Genomic DNA, 12,659 nt, shown 5'->3' with positions numbered 1-12,659 from the left:
TTGTTAATATGTGACATTCGAAATGAGAGATCATTGTCTTTAACTTGAGTATTCTGTCCCCTGGCACATTCTCTTCCCAGAGATAGTACATTGTGGTTTGAGTTATTTGTACTTGGGGTGCAGATTAATTATGACCTACCCAGGAAAGGAGGAACGGGGAGAGTCTAGTTGACAAGTGAATGGCTACCACCCACCAGGGCTTCTGACTGTGAGGGATCACATGTGAATCTTAAATACAACTTTTTTGGTCTTCCTTTGAAACCTGCTCCTGCCCCTGGGTAAAAACTCAGGCTGGTCCCCTGACTTTTCTGGTCATGAGATGAAGGTGACAAGAAGTCCTTTGGTCACTGTAAGTGGCAAGCGGTCTCGTTTAAGTAATTAAAAATGTGGCAATCCCAATTCATGGTGGAGACCTCTAACTTGGCCAAGTGCCCTTTCTAGACACTGGTGGCTAGAGAAGAAAGGACAAGGAGCAGGAAGGGAGATCAGGAAGTGCTGGTTTGAAAAGCAAGCCCTGTTGCAAGGTGGCTTTGCACTTGTGGGCCCCTCAGATGTTTAACCCAGCTCTCTCTTGAGTCTGTGAGTTTCTCAGAAGCCCCCGCAGGAACCTCAGTGCACTGCCCCATGGGCACCGCATCATCCCTCCCTCTTATTAATTAGAGAGAAGGCAGCCTTCGTCCTGCCCGAAGCATACCCTACAGCCTCACTTCGCCCCTCTCCATCCTCGCAGGCACCTCAAGGAGTAAGTCCCACGCACTGTCTTCCTCGGGTTCTCCAGCCTGGGGGACAGCTGGCACACCGTCTCAGCCCTCTGCCTGTCAGGCCCCCACTTCAACCTGCCCTAACCACCTGTCAGCTCTACACCATGCATCTCTGCCCCAAAGCCTGCAGTGACTCCCCTTTTCCCACTAAGTTAAGTTCATGTTCTTTCTCAGGCGTCCATGACCCCTCGGCCTTCCCCCACAGGCATCTGCTCACCCAGCCCTTGTGGCTGGAATGCCCCGACACCCAATGTTCAAGTTCCTATAAAGACTTTGTGAAAATTTTTTCTTGGCTCAACCCCAAGCAGAAGTGATGGCTTCTTTCTCTGCGCCTCTGTAATATTTTGTTTGCTCCTCTCTGTGGTACTTGTGGTGTTGGTGGACATGCCCCATGCACCTGATTGGACTGGAGGTCCTGGAGGGCAAGACTTGGCCCTGCTCACAGCTGTGTCCTTCACAACCCCCAGCACAATGCTTCACATAGGGCAGGTGCCTGGAAAATACTTGCTAAGTGACTGAATGAATGATCCCCATTCAACCGAATTTTATAGTAACAGGGAAAAGAGGAAGAAAGTCAAATCAGGCACACTCTCAACATCAACAATGCATTTTGTGTTTAGAACTCATTTTTCTATCTTCTAAGCCTGCTGGGCACAAGATTAAGGGAGTTGCAGGAAACTTCCTTCAAACGGGTGCTAAGGATATGTCCTGTCCAGGAGGCTTCTCTGGCCAAGAGAAGGAGTAGATTCTCTCTAGTTCACTGAATTGAGTGTGCAATACGTACGCATCCTGTGAGCATTAACTAGAGCCCCTAACCCCTCCATGCCCTGAAGTCCTAGCAGAGAAAGCGCCTTATGTTGGTACGACTTTGTACAATACTGGGTGCTTGTGACAGTCCCCCATTCCAACCAGCCTCTGTGTGACAAAGAACAATGTCTAGTTTGTCTTTGAAATCTTGGACAACGCTCTTTCTACAAAGCGTTCTACAAAGAATTCACGGCCCTAAGCAAATGATGAGATCAGTGCTACCCAGGCACCTTCAAACCGCTGCTTAGAGAAAGCAGAAAACACCTGTTTTCCGGTAAAGATCCTGCCCAGGACAGTGATCGCTAGACCTCTGGAAGGAGGCAAGACTAATGGGAAACCCCAGGCACATCCCAGCAAGAAGAAGATTCTTAGCCCGAGCTCAGACAACTTGAAAATGGCTCCTTCACATTTCTGAGCAACTGTGGCTGGGATCTCCAATTCTGAGCACCATCTGTGGGGAGGAAGACTCCTTCCCCCGAGGGCCTGGATTTGATACAAGATGATGATGCAGCTGTCAAAGATATAAACACCAAATGGAGTCCTCGTTCCATCTGAAGACTTGTGACCTACATACTACCCAGGGCCTGTGGAAAACAGGCTATGAGCATCTTACTCTTCATAAAGCTCAATGGGAAAGTGGCAGGAGAGAAAAAGAAATAATCTGAAAGCATGCATTTTCATAACATGAAAGAAATGAGCTAATTTAGCACCAGACAAAGGAAATGCTAACATGATAAAAAGCCATTACGGTGCCCCCCTCCCCACCGTGCAAGTCAGTGGGGGCTGTTAGGCTCTGGGTGTGATGACTGAATACCCAGCAGGGACTGTCGCCGCCTTCCGGGTAAAAATTAGAAAATGCAGCATTGCCAAAAAGATGAGGAGGAATATTTTCACTTCTACTAGCCATCTTCCCAAATCTTTGTGAAAATAACTGATTCTGTTTTGATGTTTATTCGCGAAGGGTGGGACTGCTGCCTGGATGCTGGGTTATCCGAGACTACGTACGTAATCCGTGTGTTTTGTCATTAATTATGATTTTTTTTTAACCATTAAACAGATACTGACATCCCAGAATCAACACTGTCATTAATTGAGCATTCATATTTAGAGACCGGTTCATAGGTTAGAATTTGACATAAAACTGATTCCTTGGACGAGACTCCTTGGTCTAAATTAATTTCTGAAACATTTCAGATAGGAAATCTGGATTTCATTATTGGGTAGCCAGGTCTCTCTGTTTTTCCACAATACATTCTTTGAGGGAAGATTAGCTTTACTTAAAATGAAAAACAAAACAAAACAAAACATTAACAAGATGTAGCAGAGACATTAAAATCAAGTGGCCTTTGGAACAAAAAGTAGAGAATCTTTTCCCATCTCAAAACAATTTGTGTCATCTTTTAATTTTTTTGCCTGCAAATGGATACACATACAGAAAAAAGTCCTGTTAATTGCAGCTCATGACCCCTGACCACATGGCCTACATCTGATATTCGTGTTCTGTCCAGTACACATGTAAGTATAAACACCAGATTCACTATTCTTTACACACAGAAACCAGGCATGCACTTGAAGTTTACACAGGAGGGGGAGGCGGCTTCACTTCCTTGATGCTGTACTCTAACAAAAGACGTTTCTGTTTCAGAAATCACAAAGTTAACCCATTATTTTAAATTCCAGAATCTTGGTTGCAATGCCTTTCGGTAACAGGGCAAATAATCATAAAATGAAATAATCTAAGCCAATGACTCACATGTCTGAAATAATAACAGAGTAGCCTTGTGAGGAGTAGAGGTTATAAGGGTTATAATAGAAATGATCTTTCTCCTTTTCATATGAGTCATTATAAAATAAATGTATTTTTCATTTATAGGGAGGGACATAAACACCATTAATTGTATGATTTGTCCCTTAATCACACACTTAGAAATAAATGTACCACTATAGGCCAAAGATAAGCACATCACCTAGAGACAAGTAGAGAAAAAGTGGATTCAGAAATAATGTCCACTCACAGCTCTACAATGGGGAAAAACAATGATGATTTCATAAAGCTCCTAAGAGTACCATTTCCCTGTAAGACACCTCCAGTGTCTGAAAAGCCCCCTTCTCACTAATTGTTCTTAATGATGAATCTACAAATATGATCCAGAAGAAAGGAATTTTTTTTAACTTGTAGTTTATTTATTTATCTTGAAAGAGAGAGTGAGAGGGAGAGCGAGCATGAGCAGGGGAGGGGCAGAGAGAGAGAGAGAGAGAGAGAGAGAGAGAGAATCCCAAGCAGGCTCTGCACTGTCAGCACAAAGCCCAGCGCGGGGCCTGAACTCACAAATCTCAAGATCATAACCTGAGCTGAGATCAAGAGTAGGCTGCTTAACCGACTGAGCCACCCAGGCACCCCTGGAAGGAAGGAACTTAAATAAATGAATCCAGGGAAAGAGGGGGAAATATATCAAAAGAAAACTAGGAGGAAAAGCTCAAACCCAGAGAGGAAGGCTGGGTGAGGGCAGAACTCCACAGAGACATTTGTAAACTGTTCAGAAGGCAGGCAAAGCTCACAGACTCAGGAGGGGACAGTTGCTCAGGAATCTGGTTTCTCCCCGCAGGCCTCCCAGCTGCATGTGGTCACTGCAGGCTCGCCCCCAAACAGCACGATCTTGCCTGAAGCCTGTGCAGCTGCTATGTAACAAAAATCAGTATCATTATCCTAAACCCGGGGCCTCCCAGACCACCCAGATAGGTCCAATGATACCACAGAACCTGGGACTCTGGAGCTGAGAATACAGGTTTCAATTCACAGCATGTAAACAGTCCAACATACGCATCCATTGTTGAGAAAGTGCGAGAGCTGGTTAGCGGGATCCTGGCATTTCAGGGATTTTGCCAAGTGATTTTTGAGTTTGATTTAAGATTCCAGGAAGCCAAAGGCTTCAGGCTAGTGTGTGAATCTCAGGGAGGAAAGCCAGTATTTCTCTGCCTCAAGACTGGCTCTTTAATGACCTAATGTGATTACTTAGGCATGGTGACCATACATCCCAGATTTTCCCTTAGAGTCCTAACTCTGACGATTGTGTCATTTCAGATGGAGTATGGCTGTTGAGCTATTTGGTCATGGTAGGCCTATCACATTGCTTTCAGTGCATCCTGGACCCATAAGAAATGGCAGGACCAGAGAGGTCCCTGCAGGAAGCCCCGCACCCTGGGACTTGCTGAGATTGGGGGTGGGGGCTTCAACAGAGTGGCGGGAGGAGAGACCGCATTTGCCCCAGTCCTAAACAGAATGCTAAGTGTGCTCTCTTGCAGAGTGTGCTCCCCGCCCCAACCCATCACACTGGGCAACGTCCTTCCCTTTCAGTGTCCAGAAGCTAATGCTATGCAAAAGTGGTCTTGGGTGTCATGAAGAAGAGTACCTCAGAAACGTTTGGCCTTTGTGTGAGTTTTGGAAAGTTTTACAGATGCAGAGCAGGTACCGTGGATACTGTGGATGTCTGATGTCACTGATCATCATTCTTTCCTTCATCCAATTGCTCTCACTTTTATTGAGCACGTACTACATACCAACACACCAGGGCCAATGCCAGGGATACAAGAAGATCAAGACAAGATCCTTGTTCTCAAGGGGCTCACATTTTTTTGTTGTTGTTGTTTATTCCTTTTTTTGAGAGAGAGAGAGAGACACAGAGCATGAGTGGGGGGGGGGCAGAGAGAGAGGGAAACACACAATCTGAAGCAGGCTCCAGGCTCTGAACTGTCAGCACAGAGCCCAATGAGGTGCTCGAACTCACAAACCACGAGATCATGACCTGAGCTGAAGCCGGACGCCTAACCGACTGAGCCACCCAGGTGCCCCTCAAGGGGCTCACATTCTAATAGGAGAGAAAGACCCCAAAGCAGTTAACTACAAACACAACTGTGTCACACATGAAGGGATGTCTGCTCCAACTATTCTGGCAACTCCGTACAGAAGTCTCAGCAGGACTAAAGCTCTATTCATAATTCTGTATTTTATCAAACCTAAGGTGCCAACATTTTAACATGACTCATTGAGGGAAAAATGTGCCAAATAAGACAGCACTCTCTAATCACTTGGAGCCTGTATTGTACATGGTATATTGTATATGGCTATTTTAGACTTATTTAGATAGCAGGGCTTTTTAATGTTTACTTATTTTTGAGAGAGAGAAACAGACAGAGTGCAAGCAGGGGAGGGGCAGAGAGAGAAGACAATAGGCTCCAGGCTCTGAGCTGTCAGCACAGAGTCCGATGTGGGGCTCAAACCCACGAACCGCAAGATCATGACCTGAGCCGAAGTCGGACACTTTACTGACTGAGCCACCCAGGCTCCCCTGGACAGCAGTTTTAAAATCATGTATCACTATTGTGATATTGTGATAATATTTTTTTTAATGTGAATGAAATGAACTGGTGAAGGAATCCTAGCACGTCTTCACACTTTTCTGAATTGCTTTTTTACTCAGAGGGGTCTGAGGTTTGTGGCTCAGTCTCGTCCCTGACGCCCTCCCACCAAAGCAACGCTTTCCAGACATCCTCCCCTCCCCTGGCTTCCACGCCCATCCCCCACCGTCTATCCCATCAGCAAGAGCTACACCATGAAAGCTGTCCGGTCCCGTTGCCCCTCTGGCAACTACTGCACCTGGCTCATTACCTTTGACCTCATCTTCTACCCGCCTCTTTCACACTCTGCTCCCTCCTCATATCCCTTTATGGGCCTCGCAGGCTGCCAGTCCTGCTTGCCTGGGCTTTTGCGGTGCCCTCCGCCTAGAAGCCATCCTGCGGGGAGCCACAGAGCTCCTCCACTCCTCCAAGTCTTTGCTCAAATATCACTTTCTCAGCAGAACCTTCTCTGACCACATCTGACTGCACTGGGTAAACTCCCAGCCCTCCTACCGCCAACACGCCCGCACTCCTGGCCCTTTCCCGGCTTTATCTTCCCTCCTATCACTTAAGCCTGCTTGGCCCATGAACTGTCCACACTCACCTTCTTCACTGTCTGACTCTCCCACCAGAGAAAAACTCAAACTCACGAGGAATTTTTGCCTGCTTGGTTCCCAGACGTAACCCACCGTGCCTACAACTGAGTTCAGCACATAGTAGGCCTTGAATAAATATTGGTCGAATGACCTGAATAGGCATCTAGAACACACGGGATACAAAGTAGACACGAGATGATCCCATTTTTGTTTCAAACGCATATGTATATTCACAAAGGAAAGTCTGTGCCCTAAAACATTACCTCATTATCCATGTTGAAAGATATGAGGGTGATTTTGCAGAGCATATGTCCTTTTTGGTAGTTTCTAAATCTTCTTAATTAAACATGGCTTATTTTTGCAGCAGAAAATATATGATTAAAAATAAATGCATACATTCTCATTGAACCGAAAAAGGGGGGGGGGGAGGGAATGCCAAATATTAGAATCTGTCTCTGCTTTCAAAAAACATCAAGTATCAATAAAGAAGATGCTTCACAATAATGCATATTCCGGGTTAGATCAAAACCACAAAGGGCTAAAGCCCTGGATTTCTGCAGGTGTCTGTAATTAGATCGGCAGGTGGCGAGGTGCAGAGTATCATATATTTAAAGATACAAAACTCGAGTTACCTCCCATCTCTCGTCTGCACATTTTCTCACAGGCATGTGACTGGGGAAAGTTCTCCTTTAGCCACCCTTGTGGGTTTCCATCTTAAACTGGACAGTTAGATATTAACACCCTGGTGCTCCTATGTCACAATTAAAAGCAAAGCCAACCCCAAGGAGACAGCTGAGAAGGACGCCCGAGGTGCACGGCCACACGTGCCATGACATGGGCATCCTCATATCCTGGCAAGCCCTCTGGAGATCTGGGGTCTCAGACTCCTTGTATAGTCTCTTTTCCTTTCCTTGGGTTGGGGTTGGGTCCAAGGATGGCAGGATGGGGAAGGAGACCTTCAGGATGAAAAGCTGCACAAATTAAACTTCTCCAACCCTGGCCATGTTCATGGCGTTGAACCCGGGTGCTGGACAGCTCCGTGATGAGCCGAATGGACTATTCAATGCAGAGACATTTTCAACTAAATACAAATTAGTTTAATCATGATATGTTCAGGAAAACCTTTTTGGGATGAAAATTCTCTGCCTTGTTTTACACTGCACACTGAGCATCAGTGAGCCTTCTCCTCTGTCCCAAGACACTGGTGACATCAGGCTCTCTGCTGGGATGTGGCCCTGTGTGGGTGGGGTGCTGCCGGTACCACTGATAGTTGTTTACATGGTCTGTTCTCTCCTCCCTCCTGCTAGCTGTTGTTCCCAATTTCCAAAGCTGAGAGCTTTGGCTTTCAGCGACCCCACCCCCAGGACCTCTGTCTGCTCTCCTGGGTTTGTCCAAGCAGCGAACATAGTTTTACACATAATGACTGAGGTCTCTCTTGCAGAGCGTGCTCCCCGCCCCAACCCATCACACTGGGCAACGTCCTTCCCTTTCAGTGTCCAGAAGCTAGTGCTATGCAAAAGTGGTCTTGGGTGTCATGAAGAAGAGTGCCTCAGAAATGTTTGGCCTTTGTGTGAGTTTTGGAAAGTTTTACAGATGCAGAGCAGGTACCGTGGATACTGTGGATGTCTGATGTCACCGATCATCATTCCTTCCTTCATCCAATTGCTCTCACTTTTATTGAGCATGTACTACATACCAACACACCAGGCCCAATGCCAAGGATACAAGAAGATCAAGACAAGATCCTTGTTCTCAAGGAGCTCACATTCTTTTTTTTTTTATTGTTTATTCCTTTTTTGAGAGATAGAGAGAGAGAGAGAGACAGAGACAGAGCATGAGTGGGGGAGGGGCAGAGAGAGAGGGAGACACACAATCTGAAGCAGGCTCCAGGCTCTGAACTGTCAGCACAGAGCCCAACGAGGGGCTCGAACTCACAAGCCACGAGATCATGACCTGAGCTGAAGTTGGACGCCTAACCGACTGAGCCACCCAGGTGCCCCTCAAGGGGCTCACATTCTAATAGGAGAGACAGACCCCCAGAGCAGTTAACTATAAACACAACAGCAAGTTTGGTGACACGGGTACAGAGTGTACTGAGGGAACGCTGAAGGGGACTAGCTTTGTTAGCCTGGATGGGATCAAAGAAGGCTTTCTGGAAAGGATATTGATGGCTAAGCAAAAGTTAGACCAGCAAAGAGGAATGGCATCTGCAAGAACACAGGGCCACAAAACCCTTCACTGTACTTACTGTGTCCAGGCCTTGCATGGTTGACTGCCAAGTGATAAGGTGGGGCATTCTCAGACCCTACCTAGACTGGACTCCACTGCAAGGGCAAGTCCAGCAGGAAGGGGTCTTTGCAGGTAGCTGAATCACTGCTATATCCCCAGCACCCCAGACACTCCCTGCTGCAGGGCGGGCACTCTGTAAATATTTACTGAATTGCATTAAATAGAATCCTTGGGGCAACCTGAGAGATGTGGGTCCACACTGTGGGTGGTGAGCTGCAAAGACCATCATGCAGTTGAAAAGTTCAAGAACCCAGGCATGAATATGAGCAGACATTCATCTCAGTGCGTATTCCCTACTTCTGCTGACAGCTCTCTCCTACCCTGCTAAATAAAGCTCTCTCCTCACCCAGACATCGTGGTTGCTTTTCCCCTAGTCCTGGGGGAGAAGGAGGGCCACCCACTTCCTTTTGCAGAGCAAGAATTACCAGGTAAATTTCCTTTATAATATTTCTCTAAGATTGAAGAGGAGTTGAGGATTTGGTTTTTCATATATCTATCATCGTAAATGTCTTAGATGTAGATGATAGTAGCCAATCGTTTGGACAGAGCCACATGTGAGTTTGGATGGCTAAGCCACTTCACTCACAAACTCACAGGACAATGGCGTTTGCGATGGCAGAGACACCAATATTTGAAAAAACAGTACATGATAACTTACACAAAGTGAAAATATGGTGTCTTTGAGTAGAGAAGAAGAAAGCTACACATGCACGTAAGGGGGAAAAATTCTATTTCCCAAAAGGAAAGGAATAAAAACAAAATGAGGTGAGCAAATTAACAGGCACATGAACCCTCTGACACCAAGTTGGTGGCCATTGGGTAAGGACAGCTACAGAAGCGCATATTTGGTGGAAATAAAAACAAAATTGAAATTAAAAATGAACAAAATGAAATTTACCATGAGTTTTTGGACACTGGGTTGTTGTTGGGGGCTGCTAATTAATTTTTCCCTTGTCTAAAGGGGCATCACTTACTGTTCATTAACAGATGATTCCTTTTGTCCCCCGAAACACTGGCCATGCTATTTTGGCTATTCTGCTTTCATAGAGCTTTTGCACTAACAAAAATAAATAAATAAAATAAAAGAAGAAGAAGAAGAAGAAGAAGAAGAAGAAGAAGAAGAAGAAGAAGAAGAAGAAGAAGAAGAAGAAGGCATTTTTCTTCCCTGATGGTGGGGAGGACTCCTACCATGTAATTATCCAGCCCATTAGACAGCAAGGTCAAATCAGACAGATACAGAGGGAAAGACCGCCCTTGGAAGGTGCATAGAGGTGGTCACACAGTTTTTAAAGTAACAGGCAGTGGGGTGCCTAGGTGGCTCACTTGGTTGAGTGTCCAACTTTGGCTCAGGTCATAATCTTGTGGTTCATGAGTTCAAGCCCTGCATTGGGCTCTGTGCTGACAGCTCAGAGCCTGGAGCCTACTTCTGATCCTGTGTCTCCCTCTCTCTCTGCCCCTCCCCTGCTCATGCTAGCTTGCTCATTCTCTCTCTCAAAAATAAAATAAACATTAAAAAAATTTTTTTAAGTAACAGGCAACTAGACAGGGAGACTTCAGGGAGAGGAAAGAAATTCCCAGTTGTTGATCAAAAATCTACACTTGAAGCAGTTGCACGTATTATAGTTCATGAACTCTCTACAAAAAAGTCTATGACCTTGGCATTATTACTGAGACCATTTGACAGATGAGGAAACTAAGTAATACAAAGTTCACTAATTTGAAGACATACAGCTATGATGGATCCAGAATGAGAATTCAAATCAGATGTGGCTGTCTTCAAAGCCCATGTGCTCATGGCACATTCTCTCAATTATATCACAATAAGGTCTGCATTTATTTTTTTTAATCAAAGAATTATTGACCTACAATATTGTATTCATTTCAGGTATAAAACATAGAAATTGGTATTTATATATAGTACAAAATGATCTCCACAAAAAGTGTCTAGTTACCATGAGTCACCAAAGTTGTTGACATATTATCGACTATATTCCATATTCTGTACATTACATGTCCATGTCTTAAATTTATTTTATAACTGGAAGACTGTACCTCTTAACCCCTTTCACCTATTTCTCCCATCCCCCCTCCAAGCCCCTGGCAACCATGAGTTCTGATCTGGGCCCTCTACATTTTCTCAGTAAATATAGTAACAGTCGATCGCTTCTCAGCCTTTTGGCTAAGATCAAGTGTAATAACAGTTGTACCTGTTTTCACCTTTTTATAATGATCCAATTACCCTCATTATATATAATCAAGAATGCCTAGAAAACCTGAAACTTGATCTCACCTGGAGGTGCCTTGCCCAGTTTGGGGAGAAGACACGCCCAGGAGTCATGAGAGACAGCACCTCTCAGTGATGGATCACCAGCAGATGGGCAGGAAAGGAAATGATTCATAGACGTGCCAAAAGACAGCTAGGCACAGGATCCTGACTGCTGTGAGCGTGGGCTGGAGCCCCGACCTGTGGGGTGAAACACTGGGAAGATAGCAGCTCCGTCCAAGGAAAGGCATGGGGCAGCTGTGACAGGCGGAGGGCCAGAGCCTCTGATGCGTGGGACATAGGGAAGGGGTGCAGGCCACGTTTTGGTTTCTGTGCCTCCAGGGACACACAGATCCTTAACCGCTTAGGACACACTCTGAGTTTCAGTAAGGACTAACGAGGGAGACCGCCTTCGTGCTCCAAGGTCAAGAAGACTGCTCTCAGGTTCTGCTTCTCTATTCCATTTGAGAAATAACCAGCTCCATAGTTTCTACACAGAGCAGTGCTTGTACCCCCAGAATCCCTGTTAAACAAGCTTTGACACTGAATGGTGAAGACCACTCCTGTTATTTCCAAAGGTAGTTGTGTCAAACAAACATGGCATTGGTTAGTCTTGCTTCTGGGGGTCCTGATGAGTACAATGCTAAAGCAAAACTCTCATTTATGAAAAAAGAGACGCTTCCTCAAATGCCCAGGCTATGCTCAAGGAATAACTCAGTTCTCATGAGAAGAGGGTGGGGTGCAGAAAGTCCAAAGCCCCCACTTCAAGAGAAGCCACAGTAACTGAAAATACTACTCTGATTTACATTCCTGTCAAGCAGGAGAGACAAAGAACCTCACATGAGGACAGGTGGAAGGTGCCAGGTAACATCTAGAAGCCTGGCTATTTTTACTAGATACTACTGGGTACAGTGATATACTTTCTAGGAAAACTCTTTGAACTCATTGGAAAAAAACTGAAAAATACCATGCTGACCAATTAATGCCTTGGCCAGCCCACTCATCTACTTGCACTTTTCCATGTCTATTCTTCTGCGGCTAAACTTTTAGACTGTCTCTTTACTTGAGTTTTCTTTTAAGCCACACACTTCTGAGATACAGATCTTTTCAGCTCATTTTTAAATAAACAAGTTCCTGAGCACTGCCCAGTGGCAAACATGACTATTAATTTCCTAAAGGAGGAGGTCAAAAGGCAAATAGTGTTCATTAGTTCTAGGGAAAATCATGAAAATAACCTTCTGGGATATGATGGAGTGACATCTGAGAAAAGCATATTTAATGAGAGCCCAACAACAGGGGTTTAGGCAAAGGAAGTCATGCCTGGCTATCCGGGTGGGGTGTTTGGAAGATGTTACTGTCATGAAAAGCACAATAAATCAAATGACTGCCGCGCATTCCCTGAGTTTTGCCAAGCAGATGGCAAAGCTGGAGAATCAAGCAGGAAAGCTGGAGAACGATACAAGGGACAGGGGAAAAGATCAGACGGCGTCTCCCACAGGACTAAGTCGTCATTCATCTGGGGCTTGTGCCAGGCGTCATGCAGCTGGC

General features: G+C 45.5%; 1 protein-coding gene and 1 pseudogene across 3 annotated transcripts in view; one reads left to right on the top strand and one right to left on the bottom strand.

Annotated features, from left to right (window-relative positions):
- The window catches only part of LOC102972920 (palmitoyltransferase ZDHHC14), a 532,612-nt gene that overhangs the window by 369,448 nt on the left and 150,505 nt on the right, over window positions 1-12,659 (bottom strand). The gene's annotated exons all lie outside the window — the stretch shown is intronic.
- On the top strand, window positions 11,008-11,092 carry LOC122238983 (annotated as a pseudogene).

This window comes from Panthera tigris, chromosome B2 (assembly GCF_018350195.1).
Source record: "Panthera tigris isolate Pti1 chromosome B2, P.tigris_Pti1_mat1.1, whole genome shotgun sequence".
Lineage (NCBI taxonomy): Eukaryota > Metazoa > Chordata > Mammalia > Carnivora > Felidae > Panthera > Panthera tigris.
This window is presented reverse-complemented; position numbering and strand designations above follow the sequence as displayed.